We start from the raw sequence: 16,966 nt of genomic DNA, 5'->3' as shown, positions 1-16,966 counted from the left end.
TTGGGGAGGGGGATTGTATAGATACATGCCTCCAGCTGGTAGGGATACATTATTGGCCCTAGAGCAGGATGAGCAGACCCACTACCCCACCATGAAAGTGGCGCTCGTGAGAAAGTTTAGACTAACACCCGAGAAGTACAGACAGAAGTTCCGGGGTAGCCACAAACTGGGCACACAGAATTGGGTGGATTTCCTGGACTATGCAAAGAAGGCATTAGAGGGTTGGATACAGGGCAGTGAGGTGAGGAACTACGAGGGGTTGTTTGATTTAATGTTGAAGGAACACCTGCTCGAAAAATGTTTCCCTGAACTGCGTCAACACCTGGTGGATAGCAAGCTGACCAATCCCCGGAAGCTTGCTGAGGAGGCGGACATTTGGGCTAGTACCCGGGTGTCCACAAGGGGGACCGGAGGGGACTCTCAAAAGACCGGACAGGGCGCCCCCCAGAAGAAAGAGGGAGGGGAAAAGAAAACGGAGTTCTCTAAAGGCCCCCAAAATAGTTCCCAAGGGAAGGGAACAGGATTCACCCCTAGGGCTAACCCCCCCAGAAACCCTAATCCTGGCCAGAGCCAGCAGCCAAGGGTTGTCCATTGCTTTGAGTGCGGTGGTGTCGGACACTATAAGGGAGATGTGAAGTGCCCGAAAAGACCACCCCCTCCCATCGGAGGAAAGGCCCCCGGAGTAGCTAGTGTAGTGCTCGGGGAGGAGATGCCCTTAGATAAGGGGAGGGAGTGGGTGGGCGTCACTTTAGTGTCCCTGGGAGAAAGGGAGATGGTTCCTAAGATCCAGGTGCCCGCAAATACCACAAAGTATGGGCAGTGAGTCACCATCAACGGCCAAAGAGGGGAGGCTCTGAGAGACACAGGAGCCAGTATGACTATGGTACGTAGTCAACTGGTGTCTCCAGAGCAGGTGATTCCCCATGTACTCCACCCTGCCGCGATGGCTGACGGCAGAATGGGCCACTATCCGGTGGCCGAGGTTCCATTTGAATGGGAAGGGGTTGCAGGGTTACTTCGAGTTGCCGTAAGCCCTGCCGTGCCAGTCGATTGTCTGCTGGGGAATGACATGGAGCATAATGCTTGGAAGGAGGTGGAATACCGGACTCATGCTGAGATGCTGGGTACACCTGACTGGGCCTGTGTCAGCACAAGGTCTGCAACTACCCGGAGGGGGAGTTCGTTTAGGCGGGAGCCTGGAACAAAGGCCCCGCCGGCTGCCAATCAAGGGAAGAACCGAAGGCAGGAGGAGCCTGCCTCGGCATCCGCGCCCCGTGTGACGGATAGGCCACCGGAGGTGGTGGACCAGGAGTCCGCGGAGGGGGATGTTACTGAACTGGAGAACCTACCCATCCCGGCCGAGTGGCACGTGGAGGGAGGGCCGACCAGGGAGGAATTCTGCAAGGGCCAGAGGGAGTGTCCTACCCTTGAGGGACTGCGGCGACAGGCCGAAGCCCAGGCAGCAGGAAACGTTGAGGGGAACTATAATATTTACTGGGAGGATGGCCTCCTCTACAGTGAACCCAAGGCACCCATGCACGGATCGTCACGGGCCTTGGTTGTCCCTCAACGTTACCGAGCCTTCCTTCTGGAATTGGCTCATGAGATCCCCTTGGCAGGACACCTGGGGCAAGACAAGACCTTGTCCCACACTTTTATTGGCCTCAAATGAAAGTGTCGTCCGACACCTACTGCCGGACGTGTGTGTCTTGTCAAGCCAGTGGGAAAACAGGGGTGAAGCTGAAAGCTCCCCTGGAACCACTTCCTGTCGTTAGCACCCCCTTTGAAAGGGTGGGCATCGACATTGTGGGTCCGTTAGATCCGCCTACTACAGCTGGTCACAGGTTTATCCTGGTTCTGGTGGATCATGCCACACGGTACCCAGAGGCTATACCTCTGAGGACCATTACTGCACCTGTTGTGGCTAGGGCCCTGATGGGAATCTTTACCCGAGTGGGTTTCCCCAAGGAAGTTGTGTCCGACAGGGGGACCAACTTCATGTCAGCATACATGCGGGCCATGTGGAAGGAGTGTGGAGTGACCTACCGGTTCACCACTCCTTATCACCCCCAGACCAATGGTCTGGTGGAGAGGTTCAATAAAACCTTGAAAAGCATGATCAGAAGTCTGCCTGAAAGCCTGCGGAGGAAATGGGACGTCCTCCTACCCTGTCTACTGTTTTCTTACAGGGAAGTGCCACAGAAGGGAGTGGGCTTCAGCCCCTTCGAGCTTTTGTATGGGCACCCTGTGCATGGACCTCTCAGCCTGGTGAGAGACGGATGGGAAAGAACTCCCAGAAAGCTTCCCCAGGACGTGGTGAGCTACATGCTGGCCTTCCGGAGCCAAATGGCTAAGTTGTGGAAGCAAGCTTCTGACAACTTGGAAGCCAGCCAAGCAGTGATGAAGGCGTGGTATGACCACAATGCTCACCCGGTGGAGTTGGAGCCTGGCCAGAAGGTGTGGGTGATCGAACCAGGAGAGCTTAGCGCCCTCCAGGATCGCTGGTCAGGACCCTTTGAGGTGTTGGAGAAGAAGGGTAAGGCTACCTACTTGGTGGATCTGAAGACCCCTCGCCAGCCCCTACGGGTGCTGCATGCCAACCGCCTCAAACCCCACCATGAGAGGCCCAAAGTCATATTGCTGATGGTGACTGACGGAGCAGAGGACGTGGAAAGCGAGCCTCTCCCCGACTTATTTGCGTCTCAAGAGAAGGATGGGTTGGTGGAGGGAGTGATTCTCTCCCCGTCCCTAACTCCTGAACAGCAGGAGGACTGCCGCCAGGTCCTGGGGCAGTACTCTTCGTTGTTCTCCCTTGTTCCGGGTAGGACTCACCTGTGCGTCCATGACGTGGACACAGGAGACAGCCCACCTGTGAAGTCAAAGATCTACCGGATGACAGACAGGCCAGCATTCACAGTGAAGTCACTAAGATGCTGGAGCTAGGAGTGATTGAACCTTCCAGCAGCCCCTGGTCCAGTCCGGTGGTATTAGTACCAAAAGCAGTGCCACCGGGTGCCCAACCGGAACTGAGGTTCTGTGTGGACTACCGGGGACTGAACTCAGTAACCAAGACTGATGCTCATCCGATACCGAGGGCGGATGAACTGATTGACCGGCTGGGAGCTGCCCAATATCTGAGTACCTTTGACCTTACTTCCGGGTACTGGCAGATCTCTCTGACCGATGGAGCTAAGGAAAGGTCAGCCTTCTCCACGCCCAAGGGCCACTACCAGTTCTGCATGATGCCCTTTGGGCTCAAGAACGCACCTGCCACGTTTCAGCGTCTGGTGAACCAGATCCTCGCCGGAATGGAGAGTTTCTCTGCTGCTTATCTGGACGACATTGCCGTCTTCAGTAACAGCTGGGAGGATCACTTGCGTCACCTGCAAGCTGTTCTCCAGGCCCTGAAACACGCTGGTTTAACGATCAAGGCCAGTAAATGCCAGATCGGGCAGGGGGCGGTAGTGTACCTTGGACACTTGGTGGGTAGGGGAGCGGTGCAACCCCTCCAGGCGAAAATCGAGGCAATCATGGCCTGGGAACCCCCCAAGACTCAGACTGAGGTCCGAGCTTTTCTGGGCCTCACCGGATATTACCGCCGCTTCGTGAAGGGGTACGGTACCATTGTGGCCCCCCTCACGGAGCTTACGTCCAAGAAACAACCTCTACGGGTAGTCTGGACGGAGGCTCGCCAGCAGGCCTTTGTGAAACTGAAGCAAGCCATGTGCGAGGCCCCGGTCTTAAGGGCCCCAGACTTTTCCAAGGAGTTCATTGTCCAGACGGATGCATCGGAACATGGCATTGGGGCAGTGTTATCGCAACTCAATGAAGAGGGTCTGGATCAACCCGTGGTCTTCCTATCCCGGAGACTACTTCCCAGGGAACAGAAGTGGAGTGCAATAGAGCGTGAAGCCTTTGCAGTGGTATGGGCTCTGAAGAAGTTGCGGCCATACCTGTTTGGCTCGCACTTCCTAGTTCAGACCAACCACAGACCCCTTCGGTGGCTGATGCAGATGAAGGGGGAGAATCCCAAGTTGCTAAGGTGGTCTATCTCCCTACAGGGAATGGACTTTCAGGTGGAACATCGGCCTGGAGTGGACCACGCCAATGCAGACGGTCTCTCAAGGTATTTCCGCCTTAGTGATGAGAACTCCAAAGGGGTTGGGTAGCTCTCCCCATTTTCAGCTGGGGGGACGCGTGTTAGACCTGTCAGCCCTTTGGGTGGTCCCTCCTCATCATTATTTATTTTGTCCCACTTTTGCCTCAAACCCTGTTATAATTTTTCCTTTTTGGGAACCACCAGACTTTTTAGTGTTGATGCAGGGTCAGGGAGCCATTTTCCCTACCCCTGGAACTTCTGTCTGAGGGCCTGAGACACAAAATGGTGGCCACCTATTGTCACCTGTGACATCACCAGAACCTCCTGGAACATTCTAGAACCCTGTGACAGTGGGAGGCAGTTTAGAATGTTTGGGAGGCCATCTCAGGCCGGCAGTTGGCATCTGACTAGAGAGGAGAGAGGACCAGTTCAGAAGGAGGTCGGAGTAAGGCAGCAGGGGTGGAAACCAGTGCTTGGAGTGGGGTCCAGAAACCCACCCTTGATGCTAGTCCCTACTGACCAAGCCCAGCCTAGAGCCCTGTGTGGGACCAAGACCAGAAAAATTATCTTAAGGACCTACATATTGTGAAGAGGCCTTAAAGAAGAAGACCAGCAAGCTCCTGACCTGTTTAGCGGTGTCCTCCTGGAGTCCTGACGTCGAGAAGCCTGGAGACCTGAGGCCTGAGGTGGAGAAGCGGCGCTGACAGAAAGCAGACGTCGTACCCGGAGCCGACAGAGGTCGAGAGAGGGCGCCGACGGAGGTCGTGGAGAGGCACCGGAGATCGCACTCCGGAGTCGCCGGAGATCGAGGTGAAGCGCGCCGGAGGTCGGGAGTGGAGATCGCACTCCGGAGTCGCCGGAGATCGAGGTGAAGCGCGCCGGAGGTCGGGAGTGGAGGTCGCACTCCGGAGACACCCGGAAGCGGGGAGGCCGTGACCCTGCGACGCCGGAAGGCGACATCGAGCCGGAGCAGCCCAGCGACATTGAGCCGAGGCCGCCCTGCGACATCGATCCGGAACAGCCCAGCGACATCGATCCGAAGCCGCTCAGCGACACCGAACCGAGGCCGCCCAGCGACATCGAACCGGAGCCGTCCAGCGACGTCGACCCGGCGCCGAGCGGAGCCGATCATCGTGAAAAGGGCAGTAAGTGGTAGAGGGGGCGTCTGAGGCCCCGTGGAGCCCTAAAAGACCATTCTAGGGGCTAGAGGGGTGTTAGAACCAGCTTGGGAGTGCCAGGGGTGAACTGAGACTGGTGCAGTGACCTCTGTGAGGGGTTGTGTATTTTGGGAGAGCCAGATCCTTAGGTTACCCTTATTCTACCTCAGTTCAGGCCCAGCCTTGACCAATCTAGGTGGGACACCCCCCATGTCATCCAAATGACCACAATCTGTACTTGGGCAAAGTGAAACCAAACTACCTCGTGAAAGGGTGGTGAACTGTAATTGTCATTGATTGTGTTATTTAAGTTATTGAGGGTGCTTTATTTATTGTCTTCCACTGTATTTATTCCTGACTGTATTTATTTGCCATCTGTATTTATTGCACCTATATTTATTCCGTGTTTATTTATGACCTGATCCTATTTATTGAAACCCCACTGTGGTATTATTTATTTGACCTGCTATTTTCAAGAAAAGTCTTATGGTATTGTATGAATGTTTTGAAACCTGCAACTACGAGAAAATAAGATAAAGACAAACTACTTTCTTTCATAATTTTTACGGTGTAGTGTCGTTTTTGGAACGGATGAACGCATGGTTATTGTGAGGGTGTGACGTACGCTTAACACGGTGCCTGACCCCCGACCGCTTGAGCCAAGCTACCATTGTGCTGGGAACCTGGTGACTGCTAACCCGGTTGCCCGGTTTCCAACAGCAGGCCTGTGGTGCGGAGGCCGTGATGGTCTGAGGAGGCTGCCAAGGTTGCAGGCCTTGGGCTTGGAGATTGCATCAGCACGTGGTGGGCCTCTTCGACACACGCCGGTGTCGGCAGGTGGGCATTGAGGCCTGGGTGAGCAGAGGCAGGCAGGACTCATTCAGGGACCAGCGTCCCAGGGTGCAGCAGGCGCACAGGATCGCTGGCAACACCGCTCATGGCATCGGCCTTGTGGCGAGGTGAGAGGTGCCGCCCTGGCAGAAATGTTGGGCACTCCGGAAGAGGACCATGCCCAGAGTTACGTGCCTTTTATTCACACCCCTATGCTGGCCTGGTGTACGCTGGGCCAGAACTCTCTGCTCACGCTTACGGGGGAGACGTAACAAGCTACATTTTCGCGATCTTCCCCACTGGCTGGGGTAACATGGTTGCGTCGACTGTCCACTACACTCCAAACACCAGCGGTGTGTGTCGACATGGATATGTGTGTGGTCTGCATACTGCAGTCTAGCCAGCACATTTACGCCACGCTTTTGTGTACAGTCTCATTCATCGGTCACTTGCCTACTACGCACATGCCTGGTCCCCACCTCTTCCGACATTCTGCTATTGTGTAGCTGAGGTGCCATGCTGTTGATGGCTAATGTACATGGCTGGCCCAGGTTCCCACAGTGAGTTGTGCTGTCATGTCTGGTGGGTGTACATGTTGTATGTGAGCTTGTGACGTGTGCATTTCCTGTGTTGTGTGTTGCATGATTGTGGAGTTGAGGTGTGTGGTGTGTGCATTTGGTATTGGCCAATGAGCAGGGCATTTCCGTCGGTGCCATCCTGGTGGCGCAGGTTGATGACGGACGTTTGGAAGGTGTAGGAATCATGCACACTGCCTGGGTGGTTGGCGGCAGCGTTGGCAGAGATTCCCCGGTGGTCCACTATTGCCTGCATATTGGTGGGATACGTGCGCTTTCTGTTGCGCTTATTGTGTGCAGTGTTGCCAGGGGCCACTAGTAGGACATGTGTGCAGTCAATTGCCCCCTGACATGTGCGGGAAGCCAGCTGTGGCGTACACGCCTTGCTTGGTCTCCGACTGTTCCTGCGCAGTGTGTGGGAAGTATAGACAGTGGGGTACCAAGCTGATTGTGTCATCCGTGACTGTTGTGAGGGACTTGGATTGGCCTGGCTGTGTGACTCCTCCGTCTCAGGTGGATGTTGGTTGGAGGGTGCCAGAGGCCAAAACGTGCAGCACGGCCAGCAGCTTTGTCTGAGGTGGGATGTTGGTTGTCTGCTGTGTTGGTACCGTCAGCCTGTGGGCAATGGTGGTCAGGATGCGGAGGAGGGTTGTCCCTTTGAGCATATAGTGGGCAATGACATTCTCTGGTGTTGGGTCTGTGAGGTTAGTGCATTTTCGGAGGGACGCTGTCTTTGTCTGTGGTGCCTCAGTGTTGGTCCGGGGTGGGGGCAGTGGGTGTCCGGGGGAGGTGGGAGTGGTCCTGGGGGTGGTGGCGGTGGGTGTTGGGGCCCTCTTGGGTGTCCGGCCCGCATGTTCAGTAGCTCCATGGCATCTGTTGTTCCTCAGGTGGGGTTCTGGGCTGGGCTCCCTTTTGTGGTGCAGGCTGCCGTCCGACTTTAAACCAGGTTAGATCAGGAGTTAATTTCCTGCTGCTAAAGCGCCTAATCGCATGTTTCGTGGTCTTTTCGCCGATCTGGCTGGTCATTGAGAATGTTGCGGAGTGGTGTTGTCACTGCTTTTGGCACGGGAACGCCTACTCTGCATCTCATTAGCGATAGTTGCCAGGGTCATCTGTGGCGATGTTTTTTGTGGCTGCTATCGTGGGTAAACTGGTGCTATGGGCTGTTAACACCAGCTTGTGAATGGGGCGATAAATTTATCGCAACTTTGGCTGCGATAAAGTGCCGTTAACTCAGCGATAGCTCCTTGAGAATATGACCCCATTGTGTACTGTGTACCAAACACCCTCGGGCCGACAAGTATTTTTAATGTTCAAATACAACAAAGTTGAAAGTCATGTAAAAAGTCTAGTAAATATTTATGCAACAGTCTTACTTGCCACCACATAGAGGCATACATTGTGTAATTTTGAAGGGGGTTCCAAGTTTGTTACCTTAAGATTAATCCCACATCATTTCTGACTCCAGTCAGGACTAGTGCCTGTAGTACTTAAGTTGAGCAGGTGGTTTCCGGTGCTCAGTTCCGGCACTTAATCATCAGCATTGGCACTTTTCATGAGCACCAGTTAAGGACACATTAATATACAGCAAGATAAAGTGATTTGCCCAGAGTCACCGGATGTTGAGCCGATACAGATACTTGAACCTGATACACCTGCACAGACATCTGCTGCTCTGGCCATTACGCCTCATCCTCTCCACGCTTTCATGGTTAGAAGTTGGTTCTGTTTTAGGGGACACTAACAGGAGAAATGGGCTGGTGCAAGCTGCCCCCTAAATAGACCCCCAGCACTTATTTTGTTTACAAACTATCCATTGAGTGTGAGTCTTTCCACTAAGCAGATCCGCCTCCTCTCTGTAGAATGAAAATAGTGTTTAAAAGCAGCCAGGTCTAGAAGACAGTACCTCACAACAGATGAAGCATCGTTCACAGTAGTCTCACATTTTATAACACAATTCACGACGGCCATTTTCGAATAATATAAAAGCAGTGACATGAATTTCACAACATGGTAGTTCAGAAGGTTTGCTCTAGAGAGTGTCTATGAAAAGGGAATGGCTGGGCAGGCTTTGACGAAGACATGTAGTCCAGGGGCGTAACACAGGCCCCCGCAGCCCCAGTGGTGCGGGCGGCCCCAAGCTCCAGGGGGCCCCCTCGGCATTGCACTCTGGCCAGAGAGCTCCTGATTGAGCCTGGAGGGGGCCCCTCTTCGTACCGTGCAGGGAGGCCCCCTCAATTTTTGTTACGCCAGTGATGCAGACCACCATCAGGGTCAATGTCAGCTCTCCTCCATTGACCCTCCTGTGGATCAGAGTCAACATGTGATGAAAATCATAATAAATGTTCATCATTGACTGTTTCACGTTCTTCATCAAGAAGAAGTGACCCTCTCACATATAGTACTGAGCACACAATAATCATATTGCAGAGCTATTTAGGATTATACAGTTGTCTCCCACCAGACTTATTGGGATAACGAAATCATGATTTTAAGATACCAAATGTTAATTCAATGATAGATGATGTTCTTGTATGTGACAAATTGGATTTTACTTCTGCTGAAGTCTTGAGATTAAGCATTTGAGTCATTAGCCATGGTCAAAGGGCATAACCCTGGTCATTCATATTTAAAATAAAGTATGACTCTATTATTTCTTAAACTATATTTTAGATATTTTAATTTAAAAAAAGGGTTTTCGATTTAATCAATGTTGTCCAATGAAAATGGTATTTCAATAAAGCATGATACATTTCTGTTAACGAAATTGCCATGAGTATAATATTTGTTTAAGGAACAGGACATCATTTCTATATTTTATAATTCCATGTAGAACCAGTTTTATGAAATGAAACCTATTAGGTAACAAACATTACAATGTTGTTATATGTAGGTAAACAACATTAATGTACTATTTTTAAACAAACAAAAATGTGTATTTTTTTTAACGGAGTTTACATAGCGTAAACGTGACCCGAAGGTATCTCAGCGCTTTACACGAGCACCAGTTGCGTTATATGAGGACACATTCATTTTTGCTAGGCACGGGGAGATTAAGAGATTTGCTTAGATCCACAGGATGATGTGCGTCCTTGCCGAGACTCGAACTATATTTGCCAAATTTTAGGTCGACCACCCTAGCCGTTAGGCCAAAATAGTTTTAAGACCACAAATGTATATTACTGGCAAAACGAACATTTTCAGTGCTTGCAATTAATTACCATGGGATTACCGGAACAAGCAAAACCAGGCACACTGGCACAGATCTTTGCAACAAGTTCAGAAATCTTAGCCACCATATATGCCCTGGGGGTTATTAAATGGCCAATTTCAGATGTCTTTTGGCTTGACAGTTTGGGTCCAGCCAAAAACATGGAACATTTTCTCCATGCACTATCCAACTTCTTTTCACCCAGGAAAATATCCGTTATTTAGCCAATCCAGGGCTGGAGTAACTGTCCTTCCGGGGTGGAAACATGAACCGAGCCCTACAAATTTGTTGATGATGTAATTTGTTGGTGATGTAAGTGAAGGATTTTCTTCACTAGGAAATATAATTTAGTCTATGAAAACTAAACTAAAATCATTTGAAAAAATCCACAAATGGGATATTTTTCCCCTATTCATAAATCCCCGCCATATAGTACTCTTTACAGTGTAAGTGGAATCCGGATTTATGATTTGCATGCCTTTCAAAGTAATCCACTTAGAAATCAGTACTGGAAGTAGTTTTCCAAGCACCAGCAATATGCTTTTCACAACGAATATGGAAGTTTGCATTTAGCCTTGTTCTGTTTCTGGACTGGAACTTTAAAAAAACGACAGGAAGTTGCAAAATTCATGTTGGCTTTTTCTTTTTCGGCTGTTTCATTTTGTACAAATTTGGGCTGTTTGTTATTAAAGTTCAACATTGTGATTTTGTTTCTAAAACTTGCTTTGGGCTTTGCCCATATTGAGAAACTGTGGATTGATATAAATTATGAGTTATTGTATAATAACATTGTATGAGATTTTGTATCTGTCTAAAAATATTGATTTTAAGAAAACGTTTAGAAATCGTATTAAGAATACTGTTTGGTGGTACTAACAAACACATATCAAATGAAGCAATACGTTTGGACCATCAAGGAAACAGCATTTTGTTTATCCTGTAGTGGTGCCTTCTGCCTATAGTAAAATAGGAGTAACTTGAGTCTTATCTTGATAGTGACCATTCATTGGGGCCTGCAACAGTTGCAGGTGACTTCAATGTTTCCTTTGGGCCATTTGATTTGAATTCTGAACTGGCCATTACAGAGGAGGAAGATGCCATATTGGGTATTCAACAACTAGATCTTGCATTAGTGAAATGACGGTCAGCCCTTTCCACCCAACTGTAGGAAAGTGACTCTTTTTGGCATGACCATCCTACTTTTTGCCTAGTATTGAATTCAATTTTGACTGAAGTGCACTGGGTTCCTGCTAACCAGGTCCCCAGTGCCAGTGTTCTTTCATTAAAACAAGGTAACTGTGCAATTGTTCCCCAATTGGCAAGACCTTTAGCACCCCTGTAAGTCCCTAGTAAATGGTACCTCTGGTACCTAGGGCCTGGGTACCAATGAGAATCTCTAAGGGCTCCAGGATGCACTGTGCCACCCTAAGGGACCCACCACCAAACTCATGCAGACTGCCATTGCATGCAGCGTGAAATTGTGCAGACAAATGTGAAAACACGATATGGCACACACCCTGTGTGCCATGCCCACAGACACAGCATGCAATATATGTAAGTCACCCCTACAGCAGGCCTTACAGCCCTAAGGCAGGTTTCATTATAATACATGTGATGACATATCTGCAGGCGGAGATATGCCCCTGTGCTGTCTAGTTCAATCGTTAGATAGTACAAGTGAGTGGAAAGCAATCTTAAGTATATGCACTGGGCACTGGCCATTACGAGTTCCTCAGCTCCATGATCGCTTCACGAAAACCCATTGTGTTTGGTATCAAGCACCTTGTCTTAATAAATCCGTACTGATGCCTGTAGTGGATTTATTAAAACATGCACTCAGAAGGCACCTTAGAGGTGTCCCCTGAAATCCTACCAGCATCTTAGTGTCCTGGCTGACTGGTACCATTCAGCCTGCCACCACAGACATGTGTTTGACCCCCTGCATGTGAGAGCTTGCGCTCTCTGAGGCCAGAAACATCTGCATACAAAGATCAGGGACTTCAAAGTCCCTGCCGTGTTTGATAAGTGATCCTGGTTCCCCCAGACCGGGGAGATGCCACCCCCTGCCCTGAGGCCCATTTGGTAACAGGATAGGTGGGAAATTAGCTGTGCTAGGAGGTGTGGTGCACTACCAGGTCAGTCACACCCCTAAGGTGGGCTGCCTGATGTGCCTCACGAAAGAAGGGTTCCGCCATTTTGATTTCGGTGGCAATAGAAATCTGGGGTAGGGTTATGCCCACTCTCCAACAGGAAGTGGTCTTATAGGGGAGGTAGTGACTCCAAGGGTAAGTATCCCATTGGCTACTACATATCACTCCCCTTAATTTGAGTATTTAGGTGCCCCCCTGACCTAGGAACTCAGATTTGTCTGACTGAAGAAAGAAGAGAACAAAGAAGAGCCGAAGAAGCAAGAACTGCAGACTGCTGGTGAACTTTGGTACCAAACCCTGCCTACTACCTGCTCCTGTTCCGACAATTGTGACAACCTAACTCGTCCTGCAGCTGTGCATCCTCCAAAAGTCTTGGAGGGCCTCCAGCACATTATCAAGTCATCAGCATATCTATATCATCCGCATATCCCTTGGAGTGGAGGAGCCACTTCCCTGCAGTCTGCAGGCACCGACTGCAAAATCGGTGGTTCAACGTACTTCTGACTACCGGGTTTTCACCGATGAGCCTGTCTGTGTATGTGCAAGGGACAATATAGAGGCTTAGTGTGATTTTCCTTTGGTTTTCAGTTGCAAGGTTACGGTTTGATTGTTACAAAAATGTATTGATTCATTAAACGTTATGAGTGTTAACATGACAGAATGCAAAATGTGTTCTCAAATCTAGCAGAATGTATTTGGCTGTTTCAAGTGCATTTTGTACAGTTGTATTTATTAACCTTCAAACGGCGCATTTGCTGTACATGAAAACAAAACAGGATGGTATCAACATTTAAATTATTTTGGTGCATTGTCTCTTCTTCTATGCACCCTGTCAAACATAGATCTCTTTATAGTCTGTTGTAAATTGTATTCTGTGCTGGTTGGGGTTTGACAGCTACATCATTGTGGATTACCTTCATGTTAGAGAGCAAAAGGCCTGGTTGTATGTTGGAAAAATTTTAAGGGCTAAGGGGTGCCAATTGGGGTAAGAAATGTTTTATTTATTCCCATTTACATTGCACTTGTGAGAGTAAATCCCTTTTTAGCGACTTTTCCCTCATCCATCTCTCATTTTACTCAACCCAAGCCTCATCTTACAACTATAATCTCCCTAGTGATCCTTTCTAGATTCTTCCCTCCTCTATCCCTCCGTCAACCCATCCCAAACCTCATTTTATCACTATGATCTTCTAAGTAACACCGTCTAGACGCTTCCCTCTTGGATATATGATGGTACAACGCGTACCATCACAACGCGGTATGTTACATCGCGGTTTTGACAACGCAAGTCGTTACATCGACTTGCGTTGGAGGGCGCTGAATTTAGGAATAGTGTGAATTACTATTCCAACTCCAGTCTACGTACAGTAGGGAAGGTGTTGGAATAGTAATTCACACTATTCATTAGTCTAGAGCGCCCTCCAGTGCAAGTCGGTGTAACGACTTTCATTGTAAAAACCACGATGTAATCATACCGCGTTGTAATGGTTGCGTGGTAAAGGATGTTTCCCTTCCCTCTTCCATCCCTTCATTATCCGATTCAATTAAACTAACAGACTCACATGTTTATCGCTTCAATTAACATATATTTCCCTATATTAACCCAACACTAATCTTTTTGGGTTCCAGAGTAGCGTACTACTTACCGAAAAGTGCTTTGATGCCACCTCAGGGGTGGAAGCGCTATAGTACAGTTACAATATTGGCCATATTTCAGGACTGAATGATGTGCATACATCAGTTACAGGTTGTGAATATGCCAAGGAGGTGCATATTGTGCCTCTAGCAGAGTCTAGTATATTCTTCATGTGATAGATGCCTTCATACTGGACTTGTACCTCCGAGCTCTATACTGTCATATATCCTTAGGCAACAAAATGTACATATATCAGAGGGAAATTACCCAAATTCTCAGAGCAAAAGAATAGAGAAGTGTGTAAGGTGTGGTACTGTCTTTTAGTTATAGACTGGTCAGGGGCAGTTTAGGGTGTTATTTGAAAATCAAGCCTGGGGAAACACAAAATACAACAGATAGTCATATCAGCATTACTTTAGAGTCAGGCCTTTCATGGTCAGAAAAAGTTATCTTCGGTTCCAAAAGTCTTGACAGCCAATCTCTTTTGTGGTTTTGCCTTGATTTTATTAAGATATCCTTTCCAAGGAGCTCGAAAACCAACACATATCAAGTCAAGCATCATATTACCAAGGTAGGAATTCAGATAGGGTATTACATTTGGCTTCAGCTGTGCCAATTGAGGATGTGGGTGGAACCAGTGAAGGAAGTGGGTGGAGCCGGGGGAGTGGGTGTGGCCTCCTACAAAAATTTGGCACCTGGACTTAATATTTTACAAATTAAGCACTGATGCCGGCAGTCATAGCTGAAAACGGCCGGTCATTCTGGCTGGATTCCGATGGACACAAGGAGCCTGGCGGCCAGTCGGAGACCGGCACGTAATCCCAATGGATGGCTTTTCAGATGTTGGGATTATGATGCACTGTTTCCGACAGGCTTTCCATGCCGGGATTTCTGACTTGGAAAGGCTGTTGGAAAGGAAGTTTGGGGGCCGAGGGGGCACCTATAGGGCCCCCTGTTAATCTCTGCACCGCGTGGCAGGCACCTTGAGGTGCCTGCCACGCGGTGCAGGGATTAACAGAATCTCCCATTTCTCAATGGGAGCTTGTGCTACGGCGAGATTACGGCTGCAGCACAAGCTCCCATTGAGAAATGGGAGTATGTGACCGCACCATGTGTGGTCACATTGTGATTGCGGTGCCAGGGCCGTCGACCAGAGTTCAGTCGGTCCAGAGACCGTGATGGTGTCGGTTGGAGGCAACTCTGACCGACATCGTAATCGAGCCCCAAATCTTGATTAAATTTAGTGACTGGGCTATTTTAAACAAGATCCTATCAGATTTCCGAGCAGTCTTTAATCTGAAAAATGAAATACTTGAGCCAGTAACAGATTTTGAATATTTAGGAGTTAGGCCGACTTGTAATGTTTCTAGGTCACAGCAGATTAAGAAGAGCACTTTAAAGTTACAGCCAGAGTCTATGGCAATCTCCTAATTGTATAAGAATACAAAGTCAAGAATTCTCTATCCAGCCCCAGAATTATTTAACTTTAAGACTAAGCGGACAGTCCTGTATGGATAGGAGTTATAGGGACATGTTAAGGAAACAAGCCTAGCTGTGGTATAAAATAAATGTATGCGGTCCTTATCAAATCTTCCACAAAACGCTCTTCACCTGCCTCAATTAAACGATTTAGGTGTGGATCCGATCTCTGTAACAGTCAAGCTACATCCTCTGTTGTATTGGCGAAGATTGTGATCCACAGAGGAATTAGATACGCACAGGTCACCCCTGAAGTAAATATTGCGCACAAATGGCTATATGAGATTTCCTTGGCTAGTGTTCATTAAAAACATGTTTTATAGCTTAGACCTAGCTTCTCTTTAGGTATCTCCTGCTGATGCCCATCTGGTGCCTAAGTCTGTCATTAAAGAGAATTTAAAGGCCTTCTTGTGGGAAGAGGAGCTGCAACAATATAAATCGGGAAGGCTGACAGATAGATTCTTATCACAAATCTACCCCAATATTTGAACCATCTTTTTGACAAAATTATGTGCCCCTCATGGCCCAGCTGTATATTAAATTTAGATATTAGAATCTGCCAATTAACAGTTTCTGTATTAGATGGATAGAGAAATTTAGCTCCAGCACTATATTCCCTTCTTGCAGATCTGAGACTGAAGTGCTTTGGTACTTGCTTTTCTTTTGCAATGGTTATCACTTATCAAACGCCCCCAACAAAAGGATTAAGCCAGTCTGTTACCTTTTTGGGATCAGACAATGCGAAATAGCACTGAGAATTTTAAGAACTAACTCGGGTGATGTAATTGTTATCAGAGTCGCAAAATTCCTATCTTCTGAGTGAGCTATTGGTAAACAATTTATTTCCTACAGTTCAGAGCAATCTTGATGATGCATGATGAATATTTTGTACTTACAATTGTACCTCTTTTACGTGCAACATATTAGGGTCCTCTGTGCCATGTTTTTTGTGGCTGCTATCGTGGGTAAACTGGTGCTATGGGCTGTTAACACCCGCTTGTGAATGGGGTGATAAATCTATCGCAACTTTGGCTGCGATAAAGTGCCGTTAACTCGGCGATAGCTCCTTGAGAATATGAGCCCATTGTGTACTGTGTACCAAACACCCTCGGGCCGACAAGTATTTTTAATGTTCAAATACAACAAAGTTGAAAGTCATGTAAAAAGTCTGGTAAATGTTTATGAAACAGTCTTACTTGCCACCACATAGAGGCATACATTGTGTAATTTTGAAGGGGGTTCCAAGTTTGTTACCTTAAGATTAATCCCACATCATTTCTGACTCCAGTCAGGACTAGTGCCTGCAGTACTTAAGTTGAGCAGGTGGTTTCCGGTGCTCAGTTCCGGCACTTAATCATCAGCATTGGCACTTTTCATGAGCACCAGTTAAGGACACATTAATATACAGCAAGATAAAGTGATTTGCCCAGAGTCACCGGATGTTGAGCCGAGACAGATACTTGAACCTGATACACCTGCACAGACATCTGCTGCTCTGGCCATTACGCCACATCCTCTACACGCTTTCATGGTTAGAAGTTGGTTCTGTTTTAGGGGACACTAACAGGAGAAATGGGCTGGTGCAAGCTGCCTCCTACATAGACCCCCAGCACTTATTTTGTTTACAAACTAACCATTGAGTGTGAGTCTTTCCACTAAGCAGATCAGCCTCCTCTCTGTAGATTGAAAATAGTGTTTAAAAGCAGCCAGGTCTAGAAGACAGTACCTCACAACACATGAAGCATCGTTCACAGTAGTCTCACATTTTATAACACAATTCACGACGGCCATTTTCGAATAATATAAAAGCAGTGACATGAATTTCACA

This window comes from Triturus cristatus, chromosome 6 (assembly GCF_964204655.1).
Source record: "Triturus cristatus chromosome 6, aTriCri1.1, whole genome shotgun sequence".
In the NCBI taxonomy this organism is placed as follows: Eukaryota; Metazoa; Chordata; class Amphibia; order Caudata; family Salamandridae; genus Triturus; species Triturus cristatus.
The sequence above is the reverse complement of the archived record's forward strand: the minus strand, read 5'-3'. Positions refer to the sequence as shown.